The sequence below is a fragment of the Doryrhamphus excisus genome, chromosome 23 (assembly GCF_030265055.1).
Source record: "Doryrhamphus excisus isolate RoL2022-K1 chromosome 23, RoL_Dexc_1.0, whole genome shotgun sequence".
NCBI classification, from domain to species: domain Eukaryota; kingdom Metazoa; phylum Chordata; class Actinopteri; order Syngnathiformes; family Syngnathidae; genus Doryrhamphus; species Doryrhamphus excisus.
The window spans coordinates 5,110,862-5,127,750 of record NC_080488.1 but is presented as its reverse complement, the minus strand read 5'-3'; the positions used below and the strand labels follow the sequence as shown (position 1 = coordinate 5,127,750).

General features: G+C 47.9%; 41 non-coding genes across 41 annotated transcripts; all 41 read left to right on the top strand.

The window, feature by feature from the left end:
• The first annotated feature begins 69 nt into the window (after positions 1-69).
• trnal-uag (transfer RNA leucine (anticodon UAG)) lies at positions 70-151 on the top strand. The gene has a single exon. It is a non-coding gene; the product is annotated as a tRNA-Leu (tRNA).
• Positions 152-554: 403 nt separating this feature from the next.
• LOC131110795 (U5 spliceosomal RNA) lies at positions 555-669 on the top strand. The gene has a single exon (XR_009121053.1). It is a non-coding gene; the product is annotated as a U5 spliceosomal RNA (small nuclear RNA).
• Positions 670-907: 238 nt separating this feature from the next.
• trnal-aag (transfer RNA leucine (anticodon AAG)) lies at positions 908-989 on the top strand. The gene has a single exon. It is a non-coding gene; the product is annotated as a tRNA-Leu (tRNA).
• Positions 990-1,392: 403 nt separating this feature from the next.
• Positions 1,393-1,507, top strand: LOC131110794 (U5 spliceosomal RNA). Its single transcript, XR_009121052.1, has one exon. It is a non-coding gene; the product is annotated as a U5 spliceosomal RNA (small nuclear RNA).
• Positions 1,508-1,829: 322 nt separating this feature from the next.
• Positions 1,830-1,911, top strand: trnal-uag (transfer RNA leucine (anticodon UAG)). The gene has a single exon. It is a non-coding gene; the product is annotated as a tRNA-Leu (tRNA).
• Positions 1,912-2,314: 403 nt separating this feature from the next.
• LOC131110792 (U5 spliceosomal RNA) lies at positions 2,315-2,429 on the top strand. Its single transcript, XR_009121050.1, has one exon. It is a non-coding gene; the product is annotated as a U5 spliceosomal RNA (small nuclear RNA).
• A 142-nt stretch (positions 2,430-2,571) lies between these two features.
• Positions 2,572-2,653, top strand: trnal-uag (transfer RNA leucine (anticodon UAG)). The gene has a single exon. It is a non-coding gene; the product is annotated as a tRNA-Leu (tRNA).
• A 403-nt stretch (positions 2,654-3,056) lies between these two features.
• On the top strand, positions 3,057-3,171 carry LOC131110791 (U5 spliceosomal RNA). Its single transcript, XR_009121049.1, has one exon. It is a non-coding gene; the product is annotated as a U5 spliceosomal RNA (small nuclear RNA).
• A 142-nt stretch (positions 3,172-3,313) lies between these two features.
• On the top strand, positions 3,314-3,395 carry trnal-uag (transfer RNA leucine (anticodon UAG)). The gene has a single exon. It is a non-coding gene; the product is annotated as a tRNA-Leu (tRNA).
• Positions 3,396-3,650: 255 nt separating this feature from the next.
• On the top strand, positions 3,651-3,732 carry trnal-uag (transfer RNA leucine (anticodon UAG)). The gene has a single exon. It is a non-coding gene; the product is annotated as a tRNA-Leu (tRNA).
• Positions 3,733-4,135: 403 nt separating this feature from the next.
• On the top strand, positions 4,136-4,250 carry LOC131110790 (U5 spliceosomal RNA). Its single transcript, XR_009121048.1, has one exon. It is a non-coding gene; the product is annotated as a U5 spliceosomal RNA (small nuclear RNA).
• A 238-nt stretch (positions 4,251-4,488) lies between these two features.
• Positions 4,489-4,570, top strand: trnal-aag (transfer RNA leucine (anticodon AAG)). Its single transcript has one exon. It is a non-coding gene; the product is annotated as a tRNA-Leu (tRNA).
• A 403-nt stretch (positions 4,571-4,973) lies between these two features.
• LOC131110789 (U5 spliceosomal RNA) lies at positions 4,974-5,088 on the top strand. Its single transcript, XR_009121047.1, has one exon. It is a non-coding gene; the product is annotated as a U5 spliceosomal RNA (small nuclear RNA).
• Positions 5,089-5,410: 322 nt separating this feature from the next.
• On the top strand, positions 5,411-5,492 carry trnal-uag (transfer RNA leucine (anticodon UAG)). Its single transcript has one exon. It is a non-coding gene; the product is annotated as a tRNA-Leu (tRNA).
• Positions 5,493-5,894: 402 nt separating this feature from the next.
• On the top strand, positions 5,895-6,009 carry LOC131110788 (U5 spliceosomal RNA). Its single transcript, XR_009121046.1, has one exon. It is a non-coding gene; the product is annotated as a U5 spliceosomal RNA (small nuclear RNA).
• Positions 6,010-6,331: 322 nt separating this feature from the next.
• Positions 6,332-6,413, top strand: trnal-uag (transfer RNA leucine (anticodon UAG)). Its single transcript has one exon. It is a non-coding gene; the product is annotated as a tRNA-Leu (tRNA).
• Positions 6,414-6,815: 402 nt separating this feature from the next.
• Positions 6,816-6,930, top strand: LOC131110786 (U5 spliceosomal RNA). The gene has a single exon (XR_009121045.1). It is a non-coding gene; the product is annotated as a U5 spliceosomal RNA (small nuclear RNA).
• Positions 6,931-7,168: 238 nt separating this feature from the next.
• On the top strand, positions 7,169-7,250 carry trnal-aag (transfer RNA leucine (anticodon AAG)). The gene has a single exon. It is a non-coding gene; the product is annotated as a tRNA-Leu (tRNA).
• A 403-nt stretch (positions 7,251-7,653) lies between these two features.
• LOC131110785 (U5 spliceosomal RNA) lies at positions 7,654-7,768 on the top strand. Its single transcript, XR_009121044.1, has one exon. It is a non-coding gene; the product is annotated as a U5 spliceosomal RNA (small nuclear RNA).
• A 322-nt stretch (positions 7,769-8,090) lies between these two features.
• trnal-uag (transfer RNA leucine (anticodon UAG)) lies at positions 8,091-8,172 on the top strand. The gene has a single exon. It is a non-coding gene; the product is annotated as a tRNA-Leu (tRNA).
• Positions 8,173-8,574: 402 nt separating this feature from the next.
• Positions 8,575-8,689, top strand: LOC131110784 (U5 spliceosomal RNA). Its single transcript, XR_009121043.1, has one exon. It is a non-coding gene; the product is annotated as a U5 spliceosomal RNA (small nuclear RNA).
• A 322-nt stretch (positions 8,690-9,011) lies between these two features.
• trnal-uag (transfer RNA leucine (anticodon UAG)) lies at positions 9,012-9,093 on the top strand. Its single transcript has one exon. It is a non-coding gene; the product is annotated as a tRNA-Leu (tRNA).
• Positions 9,094-9,495: 402 nt separating this feature from the next.
• LOC131110783 (U5 spliceosomal RNA) lies at positions 9,496-9,610 on the top strand. The gene has a single exon (XR_009121042.1). It is a non-coding gene; the product is annotated as a U5 spliceosomal RNA (small nuclear RNA).
• A 238-nt stretch (positions 9,611-9,848) lies between these two features.
• Positions 9,849-9,930, top strand: trnal-aag (transfer RNA leucine (anticodon AAG)). Its single transcript has one exon. It is a non-coding gene; the product is annotated as a tRNA-Leu (tRNA).
• A 272-nt stretch (positions 9,931-10,202) lies between these two features.
• On the top strand, positions 10,203-10,284 carry trnal-uag (transfer RNA leucine (anticodon UAG)). The gene has a single exon. It is a non-coding gene; the product is annotated as a tRNA-Leu (tRNA).
• A 403-nt stretch (positions 10,285-10,687) lies between these two features.
• LOC131110782 (U5 spliceosomal RNA) lies at positions 10,688-10,802 on the top strand. The gene has a single exon (XR_009121041.1). It is a non-coding gene; the product is annotated as a U5 spliceosomal RNA (small nuclear RNA).
• A 238-nt stretch (positions 10,803-11,040) lies between these two features.
• trnal-aag (transfer RNA leucine (anticodon AAG)) lies at positions 11,041-11,122 on the top strand. The gene has a single exon. It is a non-coding gene; the product is annotated as a tRNA-Leu (tRNA).
• Positions 11,123-11,525: 403 nt separating this feature from the next.
• Positions 11,526-11,640, top strand: LOC131110774 (U5 spliceosomal RNA). The gene has a single exon (XR_009121033.1). It is a non-coding gene; the product is annotated as a U5 spliceosomal RNA (small nuclear RNA).
• Positions 11,641-11,707: 67 nt separating this feature from the next.
• trnal-uag (transfer RNA leucine (anticodon UAG)) lies at positions 11,708-11,789 on the top strand. The gene has a single exon. It is a non-coding gene; the product is annotated as a tRNA-Leu (tRNA).
• A 402-nt stretch (positions 11,790-12,191) lies between these two features.
• Positions 12,192-12,306, top strand: LOC131110780 (U5 spliceosomal RNA). The gene has a single exon (XR_009121039.1). It is a non-coding gene; the product is annotated as a U5 spliceosomal RNA (small nuclear RNA).
• A 238-nt stretch (positions 12,307-12,544) lies between these two features.
• trnal-aag (transfer RNA leucine (anticodon AAG)) lies at positions 12,545-12,626 on the top strand. The gene has a single exon. It is a non-coding gene; the product is annotated as a tRNA-Leu (tRNA).
• Positions 12,627-12,898: 272 nt separating this feature from the next.
• trnal-aag (transfer RNA leucine (anticodon AAG)) lies at positions 12,899-12,980 on the top strand. Its single transcript has one exon. It is a non-coding gene; the product is annotated as a tRNA-Leu (tRNA).
• A 403-nt stretch (positions 12,981-13,383) lies between these two features.
• Positions 13,384-13,498, top strand: LOC131110752 (U5 spliceosomal RNA). The gene has a single exon (XR_009121011.1). It is a non-coding gene; the product is annotated as a U5 spliceosomal RNA (small nuclear RNA).
• Positions 13,499-13,820: 322 nt separating this feature from the next.
• Positions 13,821-13,902, top strand: trnal-uag (transfer RNA leucine (anticodon UAG)). The gene has a single exon. It is a non-coding gene; the product is annotated as a tRNA-Leu (tRNA).
• Positions 13,903-14,304: 402 nt separating this feature from the next.
• On the top strand, positions 14,305-14,419 carry LOC131110779 (U5 spliceosomal RNA). The gene has a single exon (XR_009121038.1). It is a non-coding gene; the product is annotated as a U5 spliceosomal RNA (small nuclear RNA).
• Positions 14,420-14,741: 322 nt separating this feature from the next.
• Positions 14,742-14,823, top strand: trnal-uag (transfer RNA leucine (anticodon UAG)). Its single transcript has one exon. It is a non-coding gene; the product is annotated as a tRNA-Leu (tRNA).
• A 402-nt stretch (positions 14,824-15,225) lies between these two features.
• On the top strand, positions 15,226-15,340 carry LOC131110769 (U5 spliceosomal RNA). The gene has a single exon (XR_009121028.1). It is a non-coding gene; the product is annotated as a U5 spliceosomal RNA (small nuclear RNA).
• A 238-nt stretch (positions 15,341-15,578) lies between these two features.
• On the top strand, positions 15,579-15,660 carry trnal-aag (transfer RNA leucine (anticodon AAG)). Its single transcript has one exon. It is a non-coding gene; the product is annotated as a tRNA-Leu (tRNA).
• Positions 15,661-15,926: 266 nt separating this feature from the next.
• Positions 15,927-16,008, top strand: trnal-aag (transfer RNA leucine (anticodon AAG)). The gene has a single exon. It is a non-coding gene; the product is annotated as a tRNA-Leu (tRNA).
• A 278-nt stretch (positions 16,009-16,286) lies between these two features.
• Positions 16,287-16,367, top strand: trnal-uag (transfer RNA leucine (anticodon UAG)). The gene has a single exon. It is a non-coding gene; the product is annotated as a tRNA-Leu (tRNA).
• A 404-nt stretch (positions 16,368-16,771) lies between these two features.
• LOC131110751 (U5 spliceosomal RNA) lies at positions 16,772-16,886 on the top strand. Its single transcript, XR_009121010.1, has one exon. It is a non-coding gene; the product is annotated as a U5 spliceosomal RNA (small nuclear RNA).
• Positions 16,887-16,889: the final 3 nt, after the last annotated feature.

The following is a 16,889-nucleotide window of genomic DNA, read 5'->3' as shown; positions in this document are numbered from 1 at the left end:
GTGTGGTTGTGGTTAGGGTTAGGGTTCGGGTTAGGGTTAGGGGTTAGGGAAAGGACACCCCCTTTCAGAGGTAGTGTGGCCGAGTGGTCAAAGGCGCTGGATTTAGGCTCCAGTCTCATTGGAGGCGTGGTTTCAAATCCCACCACTGCCAACAAGAGTCTAAATAATTTGTCAACATCCTTGACTTTAGGCATCTCTTCCTGAAATTTTTTTTGCCCAACTGACCTTGCCACCCCAGGGCTTCGTAGGGAAAAGTTTGCTCCCTTTCTACCCAAGAGACAGATGGACTCCTTTGGCCCAGAGGAATTCTTGACGGGAGCTGTCTCGTAACAGTGTCTGCTGAGGGTACAAAGCAGGCTTTGCAGAAACACTGTTGTTGTCAACCTTTCCAAACAACTCATAATGGTTGACGTAGTAGCCGGCCAGAGAGATAGGAAGACCCTTACGGTTTCAGTCTGTTTTATAACATTCACCACACGTCAGACTCACAGTGACACCTTGACTTTCAGGGGTATCAGCAAATGGCTGTCCCTTTGACTCTGGCGACATCGGTAGCGCTCATGTTTCTCTTCAGATCGTACAAATCTTTCGCCTTTTACTAAAGATTTCCGTGGGGAGGAACAGCATGAGTATACTGCCAATTTTTGCTACTCTGCTCTCAGCAGAGTGTTTCTCAATGTTCAAAGTAAGAAGCAGCCCTTTGGTTCCAGTCAAACGGTTGCGAGTTTGATGTCTGGAACGGTGTTGCGGCACCCAACCCATTTGGCAGAAGCAGCTGTTGGACACATGGAAGATGTCGATATCATCTGCGAGCCGTGCGTATGTGCCGTTTTGCTCGCCAGCAGAGTGTTTGTCAATTTTGAAAGTAAGAAGCAGTCCTTTGATTGCAGTCAAACCGCCTTTCAGAGGTAGTGTGGCCGAGTGGTCAAAGGCGCTGGATTAAGGCTCCAGTCTCATTTGAGGCGTCGGTTCAAATCCCACCACTGCCAACAAGAGTCTAAATAATTTGTCAACATCCTTGACTTTAGGCATCTCTTCCTGAAAATTTTTTTGCCCAACTGACCTTGCCACCCCAGGGCTTCGTAGGGAAAAGTTTGCTCCCTTTCTACCCAAGAGACAGATGGACTCCTTTGGCCCAGAGGAATTCTTGACGGGAGCTGTCTCGTAACAGTGTCTGCTGAGGGTACAAAGCAGGCTTTGCAGAAACACTGTTGTTGTCAACCTTTCCAAACAACTCATAATGGTTGACGTAGTAGCCGGCCAGAGAGATAGGAAGACCCTTACGGTTTCAGTCTGTTTTATAACATTCACCACACGTCAGACTCACAGTGACACCTTGACTTTCAGGGGTATCAGCAAATGGCTGTCCCTTTGACTCTGGCGACATCGGTAGCGCTCATGTTTCTCTTCAGATCGTACAAATCTTTCGCCTTTTACTAAAGATTTCCGTGGGGAGGAACAGCATGAGTATACTGCCAATTTTTGCTACTCTGCTCTCAGCAGAGTGTTTCTCAATGTTCAAAGTAAGAAGCAGCCCTTTGGTTCAGGTCAAACGGTTGCGAGTTTGATGTCTGGAACGGTGTTGCGGCACCCAACCCATTTGGCAGAAGCAGCTGTTGGACACATGGAAGATGTCGATATCATCTGCGAGCCGTGCGTATGTGCCGTTTCGCTCGCCAGCAGAGTGTTTCTCAATGTTCAAAGTAAGAAGCAGCCCTTTGATTCCAGTCAAATGGGTTAGGTTTGTGGGTGTGGTTGTGGTTAGGGTTAGGGTTCGGGTTAGGGTTGTGGTTAGGGTAAGGGTTAGGGAAAGGACACCCCCTTTCAGAGGTAGTGTGGCAGAGTGGTCAAAGGCGCTGGATTTAGGCTCCAGTCTCATTTGAGGCGTGGGTTCAAATCCCACCACTGCCAACAAGAGTCTAAATAATTTGTCAACATCCTTGGCTTTAGGCATCTCTTCCTGAAATTTTTTTTGCCCAACTGACCTTGCCACCCCAGGGCTTCGTAGGGAAAAGTTTGCTCCCTTTCTACCCAAGAGACAGATGGACTCCTTTGGCCCAGAGGAATTCTTGACGGGAGCTGTCTCGTAACAGTGTCTGCTGAGGGTACAAAGCAGGCTTTGCAGAAACACTGTTGTTGTCAACCTTTCCAAACAACTCATAATGGTTGACGTAGTAGCCGGCCAGAGAGATAGGAAGACCCTTACGGTTTCAGTCTGTTTTATAACATTCACCACACGTCAGACTCACAGTGACACCTTGACTTTCAGGGGTATCAGCAAATGGCTGTCCCTTTGACTCTGGCGACATCGGTAGCGCTCATGTTTCTCTTCAGATCGTACAAATCTTTCGCCTTTTACTAAAGATTTCCGTGGGGAGGAACAGCATGAGTATACTGCCAATTTTTGCTACTCTGCTCTCAGCAGAGTGTTTCTCAATGTTCAAAGTAAGAAGCAGCCATTTGGTTCCAGTCAAATGGGTTACGTTTGTGGGTGTGGTTGTGGTTGTGGTTAGGGTTTGGGTTAGGGTTGTGGTTAGGGTAAGGGTTAGGGAAAGGACACCCCCTTTCAGAGGTAGTGTGGCCGAGTGGTCAAAGGCGCTGGATTTAGGCTCCAGTCTCATTTGAGGCGTGGGTTCAAATCCCACCACTGCCAACAAGAGTCTAAATAATTTGTCAACATCCTTGACTTTAGGCATCTCTTCCTGAAATTTTTTTTGCCCAACTGACCTTGCCACCCCAGGGCTTCGTAGGGAAAAGTTTGCTCCCTTTCTACCCAAGAGACAGATGGACTCCTTTGGCCCAGAGGAATTCTGGACGGGAGCTGTCTCGTAACAGTGTCTGCTGAGGGTACAAAGCAGGCTTTGCAGAAACACTGTTGTTGTCAACCTTTCCAAACAACTCATAATGGTTGACGTAGTAGCCGGCCAGAGAGATAGGAAGACCCTTACGGTTTCAGTCTGTTTTATAACATTCACCACACGTCAGACTCACAGTGACACCTTGACTTTCAGGGGTATCAGCAAATGGCTGTCCCTTTGACTCTGGCGACATCGGTAGCGCTCATGTTTCTCTTCAGATCGTACAAATCTTTCGCCTTTTACTAAAGATTTCCGTGGGGAGGAACAGCATGAGTATACTGCCAATTTTTGCTACTCTGCTCTCAGCAGAGTGTTTCTCAATGTTCAAAGTAAGAAGCAGCCATTTGGTTCCAGTCAAATGGGTTACGTTTGTGGGTGTGGTTGTGGTTGTGGTTAGGGTTAGGGTTAGGGTTGTGGTTAGGGTAAGGGTTAGGGAAAGGACACCCCCTTTCAGAGGTAGTGTGGCCGAGTGGTCAAAGGCGCTGGATTTAGGCTCCAGTCTCATTTGAGGCGTGGGTTCAAATCCCACCACTGCCACTAAGAGTCCAAAGCAATGCTTTGTCAACATCCTTGACTTTAGGCATCTTGTGATACTGGGGCTGTTTGACTTGAGCAGCATGAGTATACTGCCAATTTTTACTATTCTGCTCTCAGCAGAGTGTTTGTCAATGTTGAAAGTAAGAAGCAGCCCTTTGATTCCAGTCAAATGGGTTAGGTTTGTGGGTGTGGTTGTGGTTAGGGTTAGGGTTCGGGTTAGGGTTAGGGGTTAGGGAAAGGACACCCCCTTTCAGAGGTAGTGTGGCCGAGTGGTCAAAGGCGCTGGATTTAGGCTCCAGTCTCATTGGAGGCGTGGTTTCAAATCCCACCACTGCCAACAAGAGTCTAAATAATTTGTCAACATCCTTGACTTTAGGCATCTCTTCCTGAAATTTTTTTTGCCCAACTGACCTTGCCACCCCAGGGCTTCGTAGGGAAAAGTTTGCTCCCTTTCTACCCAAGAGACAGATGGACTCCTTTGGCCCAGAGGAATTCTTGACGGGAGCTGTCTCGTAACAGTGTCTGCTGAGGGTACAAAGCAGGCTTTGCAGAAACACTGTTGTTGTCAACCTTTCCAAACAACTCATAATGGTTGACGTAGTAGCCGGCCAGAGAGATAGGAAGACCCTTACGGTTTCAGTCTGTTTTATAACATTCACCACACGTCAGACTCACAGTGACACCTTGACTTTCAGGGGTATCAGCAAATGGCTGTCCCTTTGACTCTGGCGACATCGGTAGCGCTCATGTTTCTCTTCAGATCGTACAAATCTTTCGCCTTTTACTAAAGATTTCCGTGGGGAGGAACAGCATGAGTATACTGCCAATTTTTGCTACTCTGCTCTCAGCAGAGTGTTTCTCAATGTTCAAAGTAAGAAGCAGCCCTTTGGTTCCAGTCAAACGGTTGCGAGTTTGATGTCTGGAACGGTGTTGCGGCACCCAACCCATTTGGCAGAAGCAGCTGTTGGACACATGGAAGATGTCGATATCATCTGCGAGCCGTGCGTATGTGCCGTTTTGCTCGCCAGCAGAGTGTTTGTCAATTTTGAAAGTAAGAAGCAGTCCTTTGATTGCAGTCAAACCGCCTTTCAGAGGTAGTGTGGCCGAGTGGTCAAAGGCGCTGGATTAAGGCTCCAGTCTCATTTGAGGCGTCGGTTCAAATCCCACCACTGCCAACAAGAGTCTAAATAATTTGTCAACATCCTTGACTTTAGGCATCTCTTCCTGAAAATTTTTTTGCCCAACTGACCTTGCCACCCCAGGGCTTCGTAGGGAAAAGTTTGCTCCCTTTCTACCCAAGAGACAGATGGACTCCTTTGGCCCAGAGGAATTCTTGACGGGAGCTGTCTCGTAACAGTGTCTGCTGAGGGTACAAAGCAGGCTTTGCAGAAACACTGTTGTTGTCAACCTTTCCAAACAACTCATAATGGTTGACGTAGTAGCCGGCCAGAGAGATAGGAAGACCCTTACGGTTTCAGTCTGTTTTATAACATTCACCACACGTCAGACTCACAGTGACACCTTGACTTTCAGGGGTATCAGCAAATGGCTGTCCCTTTGACTCTGGCGACATCGGTAGCGCTCATGTTTCTCTTCAGATCGTACAAATCTTTCGCCTTTTACTAAAGATTTCCGTGGGGAGGAACAGCATGAGTATACTGCCAATTTTTGCTACTCTGCTCTCAGCAGAGTGTTTCTCAATGTTCAAAGTAAGAAGCAGCCCTTTGGTTCAGGTCAAACGGTTGCGAGTTTGATGTCTGGAACGGTGTTGCGGCACCCAACCCATTTGGCAGAAGCAGCTGTTGGACACATGGAAGATGTCGATATCATCTGCGAGCCGTGCGTATGTGCCGTTTCGCTCGCCAGCAGAGTGTTTCTCAATGTTCAAAGTAAGAAGCAGCCCTTTGATTCCAGTCAAATGGGTTAGGTTTGTGGGTGTGGTTGTGGTTAGGGTTAGGGTTCGGGTTAGGGTTGTGGTTAGGGTAAGGGTTAGGGAAAGGACACCCCCTTTCAGAGGTAGTGTGGCAGAGTGGTCAAAGGCGCTGGATTTAGGCTCCAGTCTCATTTGAGGCGTGGGTTCAAATCCCACCACTGCCAACAAGAGTCTAAATAATTTGTCAACATCCTTGGCTTTAGGCATCTCTTCCTGAAATTTTTTTGCCCAACTGACCTTGCCACCCCAGGGCTTCGTAGGGAAAAGTTTGCTCCCTTTCTACCCAAGAGACAGATGGACTCCTTTGGCCCAGAGGAATTCTTGACGGGAGCTGTCTCGTAACAGTGTCTGCTGAGGGTACAAAGCAGGCTTTGCAGAAACACTGTTGTTGTCAACCTTTCCAAACAACTCATAATGGTTGACGTAGTAGCCGGCCAGAGAGATAGGAAGACCCTTACGGTTTCAGTCTGTTTCATAACATTCACCACACGTCAGACCCACAGTGACACCTTGACTTTCAGGGGTATCAGCAAATGGCTGTCCCTTTGACTCTGGCGACATCGGTAGCGCTCATGTTTCTCTTCAGATCGTACAAATCTTTCGCCTTTTACTAAAGATTTCCGTGGGGAGGAACAGCATGAGTATACTGCCAATTTTTGCTACTCTGCTCTCAGCAGAGTGTTTCTCAATGTTCAAAGTAAGAAGCAGCCCTTTGGTTCAGGTCAAACGGTTGCGAGTTTGATGTCTGGAACGGTGTTGCGGCACCCAACCCATTTGGCAGAAGCAGCTGTTGGACACATGGAAGATGTCGATATCATCTGCGAGCCGTGCGTATGTGCCGTTTCGCTCGCCAGCAGAGTGTTTCTCAATGTTCAAAGTAAGAAGCAGCCCTTTGATTCCAGTCAAATGGGTTAGGTTTGTGGGTGTGGTTGTGGTTAGGGTTAGGGTTCGGGTTAGGGTTGTGGTTAGGGTAAGGGTTAGGGAAAGGACACCCCCTTTCAGAGGTAGTGTGGCCGAGTGGTCAAAGGCGCTGGATTTAGGCTCCAGTCTCATTTGAGGCGTGGGTTCAAATCCCACCACTGCCAACAAGAGTCTAAATAATTTGTCAACATCCTTGACTTTAGGCATCTCTTCCTGAAATTTTTTTGCCCAACTGACCTTGCCACCCCAGGGCTTCGTAGGGAAAAGTTTGCTCCCTTTCTACCCAAGAGACAGATGGACTCCTTTGGCCCAGAGGAATTCTTGACGGGAGCTGTCTCGTAACAGTGTCTGCTGAGGGTACAAAGCAGGCTTTGCAGAAACACTGTTGTTGTCAACCTTTCCAAACAACTCATAATGGTTGATGTAGTAGCCGGCCAGAGAGATAGGAAGACCCTTACGGTTTCAGTCTGTTTCATAACATTCACCACACGTCAGACCCACAGTGACACCTTGACTTTCAGGGGTATCAGCAAATGGCTGTCCCTTTGACTCTGGCGACATCGGTAGCGCTCATGTTTCTCTTCAGATCGTACAAATCTTTCGCCTTTTACTAAAGATTTCCGTGGGGAGGAACAGCATGAGTATACTGCCAATTTTTGCTACTCTGCTCTCAGCAGAGTGTTTCTCAATGTTCAAAGTAAGAAGCAGCCCTTTGGTTCCAGTCAAACGGTTGCGAGTTTGATGTCTGGAACGGTGTTGCGGCACCCAACCCATTTGGCAGAAGCAGCTGTTGGACACATGGAAGATGTCAATATCATCTGCGAGCCGTGCGTATGTGCCGTTTCGCTCGCCAGCAGAGTGTTTGTCAATTTTGAAAGTAAGAAGCAGTCCTTTGATTGAAGTCAAACCGCCTTTAAGAGGTAGTGTGGCCGAGTGGTCAAAGGCGCTGGATTAAGGCTCCAGTCTCATTTGAGGCGTCGGTTCAAATCCCACCACTGCCAACAAGAGTCTAAATAATTTGTCAACATCCTTGACTTTAGGCATCTCTTCCTGAAAATTTTTTTGCCCAACTGACCTTGCCACCCCAGGGCTTCGTAGGGAAAAGTTTGCTCCCTTTCTACCCAAGAGACAGATGGACTCCTTTGGCCCAGAGGAATTCTTGACGGGAGCTGTCTCGTAACAGTGTCTGCTGAGGGTACAAAGCAGGCTTTGCAGAAACACTGTTGTTGTCAACCTTTCCAAACAACTCATAATGGTTGACGTAGTAGCCGGCCAGAGAGATAGGAAGACCCTTACGGTTTCAGTCTGTTTTATAACATTCACCACACGTCAGACTCACAGTGACACCTTGACTTTCAGGGGTATCAGCAAATGGCTGTCCCTTTGACTCTGGCGACATCGGTAGCGCTCATGTTTCTCTTCAGATCGTACAAATCTTTCGCCTTTTACTAAAGATTTCCGTGGGGAGGAACAGCATGAGTATACTGCCAATTTTTGCTACTCTGCTCTCAGCAGAGTGTTTCTCAATGTTCAAAGTAAGAAGCAGCCCTTTGGTTCAGGTCAAACGGTTGCGAGTTTGATGTCTGGAACGGTGTTGCGGCACCCAACCCATTTGGCAGAAGCAGCTGTTGGACACATGGAAGATGTCGATATCATCTGCGAGCCGTGCGTATGTGCCGTTTCGCTCGCCAGCAGAGTGTTTCTCAATGTTCAAAGTAAGAAGCAGCCCTTTGATTCCAGTCAAATGGGTTAGGTTTGTGGGTGTGGTTGTGGTTAGGGTTAGGGTTCGGGTTAGGGTTGTGGTTAGGGTAAGGGTTAGGGAAAGGACACCCCCTTTCAGAGGTAGTGTGGCAGAGTGGTCAAAGGCGCTGGATTTAGGCTCCAGTCTCATTTGAGGCGTGGGTTCAAATCCCACCACTGCCAACAAGAGTCTAAATAATTTGTCAACATCCTTGGCTTTAGGCATCTCTTCCTGAAATTTTTTTGCCCAACTGACCTTGCCACCCCAGGGCTTCGTAGGGAAAAGTTTGCTCCCTTTCTACCCAAGAGACAGATGGACTCCTTTGGCCCAGAGGAATTCTTGACGGGAGCTGTCTCGTAACAGTGTCTGCTGAGGGTACAAAGCAGGCTTTGCAGAAACACTGTTGTTGTCAACCTTTCCAAACAACTCATAATGGTTGACGTAGTAGCCGGCCAGAGAGATAGGAAGACCCTTACGGTTTCAGTCTGTTTCATAACATTCACCACACGTCAGACCCACAGTGACACCTTGACTTTCAGGGGTATCAGCAAATGGCTGTCCCTTTGACTCTGGCGACATCGGTAGCGCTCATGTTTCTCTTCAGATCGTACAAATCTTTCGCCTTTTACTAAAGATTTCCGTGGGGAGGAACAGCATGAGTATACTGCCAATTTTTGCTACTCTGCTCTCAGCAGAGTGTTTCTCAATGTTCAAAGTAAGAAGCAGCCCTTTGGTTCAGGTCAAACGGTTGCGAGTTTGATGTCTGGAACGGTGTTGCGGCACCCAACCCATTTGGCAGAAGCAGCTGTTGGACACATGGAAGATGTCGATATCATCTGCGAGCCGTGCGTATGTGCCGTTTCGCTCGCCAGCAGAGTGTTTCTCAATGTTCAAAGTAAGAAGCAGCCCTTTGATTCCAGTCAAATGGGTTAGGTTTGTGGGTGTGGTTGTGGTTAGGGTTAGGGTTCGGGTTAGGGTTGTGGTTAGGGTAAGGGTTAGGGAAAGGACACCCCCTTTCAGAGGTAGTGTGGCCGAGTGGTCAAAGGCGCTGGATTTAGGCTCCAGTCTCATTTGAGGCGTGGGTTCAAATCCCACCACTGCCAACAAGAGTCTAAATAATTTGTCAACATCCTTGACTTTAGGCATCTCTACCTGAAATTTTTTTGCCCAACTGACCTTGCCACCCCAGGGCTTCGTAGGGAAAAGTTTGCTCCCTTTCTACCCAAGAGACAGATGGACTCCTTTGGCCCAGAGGAATTCTTGACGGGAGCTGTCTCGTAACAGTGTCTGCTGAGGGTACAAAGCAGGCTTTGCAGAAACACTGTTGTTGTCAACCTTTCCAAACAACTCATAATGGTTGATGTAGTAGCCGGCCAGAGAGATAGGAAGACCCTTACGGTTTCAGTCTGTTTCATAACATTCACCACACGTCAGACCCACAGTGACACCTTGACTTTCAGGGGTATCAGCAAATGGCTGTCCCTTTGACTCTGGCGACATCGGTAGCGCTCATGTTTCTCTTCAGATCGTACAAATCTTTCGCCTTTTACTAAAGATTTCCGTGGGGAGGAACAGCATGAGTATACTGCCAATTTTTGCTACTCTGCTCTCAGCAGAGTGTTTCTCAATGTTCAAAGTAAGAAGCAGCCCTTTGGTTCCAGTCAAACGGTTGCGAGTTTGATGTCTGGAACGGTGTTGCGGCACCCAACCCATTTGGCAGAAGCAGCTGTTGGACACATGGAAGATGTCAATATCATCTGCGAGCCGTGCGTATGTGCCGTTTCGCTCGCCAGCAGAGTGTTTGTCAATTTTGAAAGTAAGAAGCAGTCCTTTGATTGAAGTCAAACCGCCTTTAAGAGGTAGTGTGGCCGAGTGGTCAAAGGCGCTGGATTAAGGCTCCAGTCTCATTTGAGGCGTGGGTTCAAATCCCACCACTGCCACTAAGAGTCCAAAGCAATACTTTGTCAACATCCTTGACTTTAGGCATCTTGTGATACTGGGGCTGTTTGACTTGAATAGCATGAGTATACTGCCAATTTTTGCTATTCTGCTCTCAGCAGAGTGTTTGTCAATGTTGAAAGTAAGAAGCAGCCCTTTGATTCCAGTCAAATGGGTTAGGTTTGTGGGTGTGGTTGTGGTTAGGGTTAGGGTTCGGGTCAGGGTTGTGGTTGTGGTTAGGGTAAGGGTTAGGGAAAGGACACCCCCTTACAGAGGTAGTGTGGCCGAGTGGTCAAAGGCGCTGGATTTAGGCTCCAGTCTCATTTGAGGCGTGGGTTCAAATCCCACCACTGCCAACAAGAGTCTAAATAATGTGTCAACATCCTTGACTTTAGGCATCTCTTCCTGAAAATTTTTTTGCCCAACTGACCTTGCCACCCCAGGGCTTCGTAGGGAAAAGTTTGCTCCCTTTCTACCCAAGAGACAGATGGACTCCTTTGGCCCAGAGGAATTCTTGACGGGAGCTGTCTCGTAACAGTGTCTGCTGAGGGTACAAAGCAGGCTTTGCAGAAACACTGTTGTTGTCAACCTTTCCAAACAACTCATAATGGTTGACGTAGTAGCCGGCCAGAGAGATAGGAAGACCCTTACGGTTTCAGTCTGTTTTATAACATTCACCACACGTCAGACTCACAGTGACACCTTGACTTTCAGGGGTATCAGCAAATGGCTGTCCCTTTGACTCTGGCGACATCGGTAGCGCTCATGTTTCTCTTCAGATCGTACAAATCTTTCGCCTTTTACTAAAGATTTCCGTGGGGAGGAACAGCATGAGTATACTGCCAATTTTTGCTACTCTGCTCTCAGCAGAGTGTTTCTCAATGTTCAAAGTAAGAAGCAGCCCTTTGGTTCCAGTCAAACGGTTGCGAGTTTGATGTCTGGAACGGTGTTGCGGCACCCAACCCATTTGGCAGAAGCAGCTGTTGGACACATGGAAGATGTCGATATCATCTGCGAGCCGTGCGTATGTGCCGTTTTGCTCGCCAGCAGAGTGTTTGTCAATTTTGAAAGTAAGAAGCAGTCCTTTGATTGCAGTCAAACCGCCTTTCAGAGGTAGTGTGGCCGAGTGGTCAAAGGCGCTGGATTAAGGCTCCAGTCTCATTTGAGGCGTCGGTTCAAATCCCACCACTGCCAACAAGAGTCTAAATAATTTGTCAACATCCTTGACTTTAGGCATCTCTTCCTGAAAATTTTTTTGCCCAACTGACCTTGCCACCCCAGGGCTTCGTAGGGAAAAGTTTGCTCCCTTTCTACCCAAGAGACAGATGGACTCCTTTGGCCCAGAGGAATTCTTGACGGGAGCTGTCTCGTAACAGTGTCTGCTGAGGGTACAAAGCAGGCTTTGCAGAAACACTGTTGTTGTCAACCTTTCCAAACAACTCATAATGGTTGACGTAGTAGCCGGCCAGAGAGATAGGAAGACCCTTACGGTTTCAGTCTGTTTTATAACATTCACCACACGTCAGACTCACAGTGACACCTTGACTTTCAGGGGTATCAGCAAATGGCTGTCCCTTTGACTCTGGCGACATCGGTAGCGCTCATGTTTCTCTTCAGATTGTACAAATCTTTCGCCTTTTACTAAAGATTTCCGTGGGGAGGAACAGCATGAGTATACTGCCAAGTTTTGCTACTCTGCTCTCAGCAGAGTGTTTCTCAATGTTCAAAGTAAGGGTTGTGGTTAGGGTAAGGGTTAGGGAAAGGACACCCCCTTTCAGAGGTAGTGTGGCCGAGTGGTCAAAGGCGCTGGATTTAGGCTCCAGTCTCATTTGAGGCGTGGGTTCAAATCCCACCACTGCCAACAAGAGTCTAAATAATTTGTCAACATCCTTGACTTTAGGCATCTCTTCCTGAAATTTTTTTGCCCAACTGACCTTGCCACCCCAGGGCTTCGTAGGGAAAAGTTTGCTCCCTTTCTACCCAAGAGACAGATGGACTCCTTTGGCCCAGAGGAATTCTTGACGGGAGCTGTCTCGTAACAGTGTCTGCTGAGGGTACAAAGCAGGCTTTGCAGAAACACTGTTGTTGTCAACCTTTCCAAACAACTCATAATGGTTGACGTAGTAGCCGGCCAGAGAGATAGGAAGACCCTTACGGTTTCAGTCTGTTTCATAACATTCACCACACGTCAGACCCACAGTGACACCTTGACTTTCAGGGGTATCAGCAAATGGCTGTCCCTTTGACTCTGGCGACATCGGTAGCGCTCATGTTTCTCTTCAGATCGTACAAATCTTTCGCCTTTTACTAAAGATTTCCGTGGGGAGGAACAGCATGAGTATACTGCCAATTTTTGCTACTCTGCTCTCAGCAGAGTGTTTCTCAATGTTCAAAGTAAGAAGCAGCCCTTTGGTTCCAGTCAAACGGTTGCGAGTTTGATGTCTGGAACGGTGTTGCGGCACCCAACCCATTTGGCAGAAGCAGCTGTTGGACACATGGAAGATGTCAATATCATCTCCGAGCCGTGCGTATGTGCCGTTTCGCTCGCCAGCAGAGTGTTTGTCAATTTTGAAAGTAAGAAGCAGTCCTTTGATTGAAGTCAAACCGCCTTTAAGAGGTAGTGTGGCCGAGTGGTCAAAGGCGCTGGATTAAGGCTCCAGTCTCATTTGAGGCGTGGGTTCAAATCCCACCACTGCCACTAAGAGTCCAAAGCAATACTTTGTCAACATCCTTGACTTTAGGCATCTTGTGATACTGGGGCTGTTTGACTTGAACAGCATGAGTATACTGCCAATTTTTGCTATTCTGCTCTCAGCAGAGTGTTTGTCAATGTTGAAAGTAAGAAGCAGCCCTTTGATTCCAGTCAAATGGGTTAGGTTTGTGGGTGTGGTTGTGGTTAGGGTTAGGGTTCGGGTCAGGGTTGTGGTTGTGGTTAGGGTAAGGGTTAGGGAAAGGACACCCCCTTACAGAGGTAGTGTGGCCGAGTGGTCAAAGGCGCTGGATTAAGGCTCCAGTCTCATTTGAGGCGTCGGTTCAAATCCCACCACTGCCAACAAGAGTCTAAATAATTTGTCAACATCCTTGACTTTAGGCATCTCTTCCTGAAATTTTTTTTGCCCAACTGACCTTGCCACCCCAGGGCTTCGTAGGGAAAAGTTTGCTCCCTTTCTACCCAAGAGACAGATGGACTCCTTTGGCCCAGAGGAATTCTTGACGGGAGCTGTCTCGTAACAGTGTCTGCTGAGGGTACAAAGCAGGCTTTGCAGAAACACTGTTGTTGTCAACCTTTCCAAACAACTCATAATGGTTGACGTAGTAGCCGGCCAGAGAGATAGGAAGACCCTTACGGTTTCAGTCTGTTTTATAACATTCACCACACGTCAGACTCACAGTGACACCTTGACTTTCAGGGGTATCAGCAAATGGCTGTCCCTTTGACTCTGGCGACATCGGTAGCGCTCATGTTTCTCTTCAGATTGTACAAATCTTTCGCCTTTTACTAAAGATTTCCGTGGGGAGGAACAGCATGAGTATACTGCCAATTTTTGCTACTCTGCTCTCAGCAGAGTGTTTCTCAATGTTCAAAGTAAGAAGCAGCCCTTTGGTTCAGGTCAAACGGTTGCGAGTTTGATGTCTGGAACGGTGTTGCGGCACCCAACCCATTTGGCAGAAGCAGCTGTTGGACACATGGAAGATGTCGATATCATCTGCGAGCCGTGCGTATGTGCCGTTTCGCTCGCCAGCAGAGTGTTTCTCAATGTTCAAAGTAAGAAGCAGCCCTTTGATTCCAGTCAAATGGGTTAGGTTTGTGGGTGTGGTTGTGGTTAGGGTTAGGGTTCGGGTTAGGGTTGTGGTTAGGGTAAGGGTTAGGGAAAGGACACCCCCTTTCAGAGGTAGTGTGGCCGAGTGGTCAAAGGCGCTGGATTTAGGCTCCAGTCTCATTTGAGGCGTGGGTTCAAATCCCACCACTGCCAACAAGAGTCTAAATAATTTGTCAACATCCTTGACTTTAGGCATCTCTTCCTGAATTTTTTTTGCCCAACTGACCTTGCCACCCCAGGGCTTCGTAGGGAAAAGTTTGCTCCCTTTCTACCCAAGAGACAGATGGACTCCTTTGGCCCAGAGGAATTCTTGACGGGAGCTGTCTCGTAACAGTGTCTGCTGAGGGTACAAAGCAGGCTTTGCAGAAACACTGTTGTTGTCAACCTTTCCAAACAACTCATAATGGTTGACGTAGTAGCCGGCCAGAGAGATAGGAAGACCCTTACGGTTTCAGTCTGTTTCATAACATTCACCACACGTCAGACCCACAGTGACACCTTGACTTTCAGGGGTATCAGCAAATGGCTGTCCCTTTGACTCTGGCGACATCGGTAGCGCTCATGTTTCTCTTCAGATCGTACAAATCTTTCGCCTTTTACTAAAGATTTCCGTGGGGAGGAACAGCATGAGTATACTGCCAATTTTTGCTACTCTGCTCTCAGCAGAGTGTTTCTCAATGTTCAAAGTAAGAAGCAGCCCTTTGGTTCAGGTCAAACGGTTGCGAGTTTGATGTCTGGAACGGTGTTGCGGCACCCAACCCATTTGGCAGAAGCAGCTGTTGGACACATGGAAGATGTCGATATCATCTGCGAGCCGTGCGTATGTGCCGTTTCGCTCGCCAGCAGAGTGTTTCTCAATGTTCAAAGTAAGAAGCAGCCCTTTGATTCCAGTCAAATGGGTTAGGTTTGTGGGTGTGGTTGTGGTTAGGGTTAGGGTTCAGGTTAGGGTTGTGGTTAGGGTAAGGGTTAGGGAAAGGACACCCCCTTTCAGAGGTAGTGTGGCCGAGTGGTCAAAGGCGCTGGATTTAGGCTCCAGTCTCATTTGAGGCGTGGGTTCAAATCCCACCACTGCCAACAAGAGTCTAAATAATTTGTCAACATCCTTGACTTTAGGCATCTCTTCCTGAAATTTTTTTGCCCAACTGACCTTGCCACCCCAGGGCTTCGTAGGGAAAAGTTTGCTCCCTTTCTACCCAAGAGACAGATGGACTCCTTTGGCCCAGAGGAATTCTTGACGGGAGCTGTCTCGTAACAGTGTCTGCTGAGGGTACAAAGCAGGCTTTGCAGAAACACTGTTGTTGTCAACCTTTCCAAACAACTCATAATGGTTGACGTAGTAGCCGGCCGGAGAGATAGGAAGACCCTTACGGTTTCAGTCTGTTTCATAACATTCACCACACGTCAGACCCACAGTGACACCTTGACTTTCAGGGGTATCAGCAAATGGCTGTCCCTTTGACTCTGGCGACATCGGTAGCGCTCATGTTTCTCTTCAGATCGTACAAATCTTTCGCCTTTTACTAAAGATTTCCGTGGGGAGGAACAGCATGAGTATACTGCCAATTTTTGCTACTCTGCTCTCAGCAGAGTGTTTCTCAATGTTCAAAGTAAAAAGCAGCCCTTTGGTTCCAGTCAAACGGTTGCGAGTTTGATGTCTGGAACGGTGTTGCGGCACCCAACCCATTTGGCAGAAGCAGCTGTTGGACACATGGAAGATGTCAATATCATCTGCGAGCCGTGCGTATGTGCCGTTTCGCTCGCCAGCAGAGTGTTTGTCAATTTTGAAAGTAAGAAGCAGTCCTTTGATTGAAGTCAAGCCGCCTTTAAGAGGTAGTGTGGCCGAGTGGTCAAAGGCGCTGGATTAAGGCTCCAGTCTCATTTGAGGCGTGGGTTCAAATCCCACCACTGCCACTAAGAGTCCAAAGCAATACTTTGTCAACATCCTTGACTTTAGGCATCTTGTGATACTGGGGCTGTTTGACTTGAACAGCATGAGTATACTGCCAATTTTTGCTATTCTGCTCTCAGCAGAGTGTTTGTCAATGTTGAAAGTAAGAAGCAGCCCTTTGATTCCAGTCAAATGGGTTAGGTTTGTGGGTGTGGTTGTGGTTAGGGTTAGGGTTCGGGTCAGGGTTAGGGTTGTGGTTAGGGTAAGGGAAAGGACACCCCCTTTCAGAGGTAGTGTGGCCGAGTGGTCAAAGGCGCTGGATTAAGGCTCCAGTCTCATTTGAGGCGTGGGTTCAAATCCCACCACTGCCACTAAGAGTCCAAAGCAATACTTTGTCAACATCCTTGACTTTAGGCATCTTGTGATACTGGGGCTGTTTGACTTGAACAGCATGAGTATACTGCCAATTTTTGCTATTCTGCTCTCAGCAGAGTGTTTGTCAATGTTGAAAGTAAGAAGCAGCCCTTTGATTCCAGTCAAATGGGTTAGGTTTGTGGGTGTGGTTGTGGTTAGGGTTAGGGTTAGGGTTCGGGTCAGGGTTGTGGTTGTGGTTAGGGTAAGGGTTAGGGAAAGGACACCCCCTTTCAGAGGTAGTGTGGCCGAGTGGTCAAAGGCGCTGGATTTAGGCTCCAGTTCATTTGAGGCGTGGGTTCAAATCCCACCACTGCCAACAAGAGTCTAAATAATGTGTCAACATCCTTGACTTTAGGCATCTCTTCCTGAAATTTTTTCTTGCCCAACTGACCTTGCCACCCCAGGGCTTCGTAGGGAAAAGTTTGCTCCCTTTCTACCCAAGAGACAGATGGACTCCTTTGGCCCAGAGGAATTCTTGACGGGAGCTGTCTCGTAACAGTGTCTGCTGAGGGTACAAAGCAGGCTTTGCAGAAACACTGTTGTTGTCAACCTTTCCAAACAACTCATAATGGTTGACGTAGTAGCCGGCCAGAGAGATAGGAAGACCCTTACGGTTTCAGTCTGTTTTATAACATTCACCACACGTCAGACTCACAGTGACACCTTGACTTTCAGGGGTATCAGCAAATGGCTGTCCCTTTGACTCTGGCGACATCGGTAGCGCTCATGTTTCTCTTCAGATTGTACAAATCTTTCGCCTTTTACTAAAGATTTCCGTGGGGAGGAACAGCATGAGTATACTGCCAATTTTTGCTACTCTGCTCTCAGCAGAGTGTTT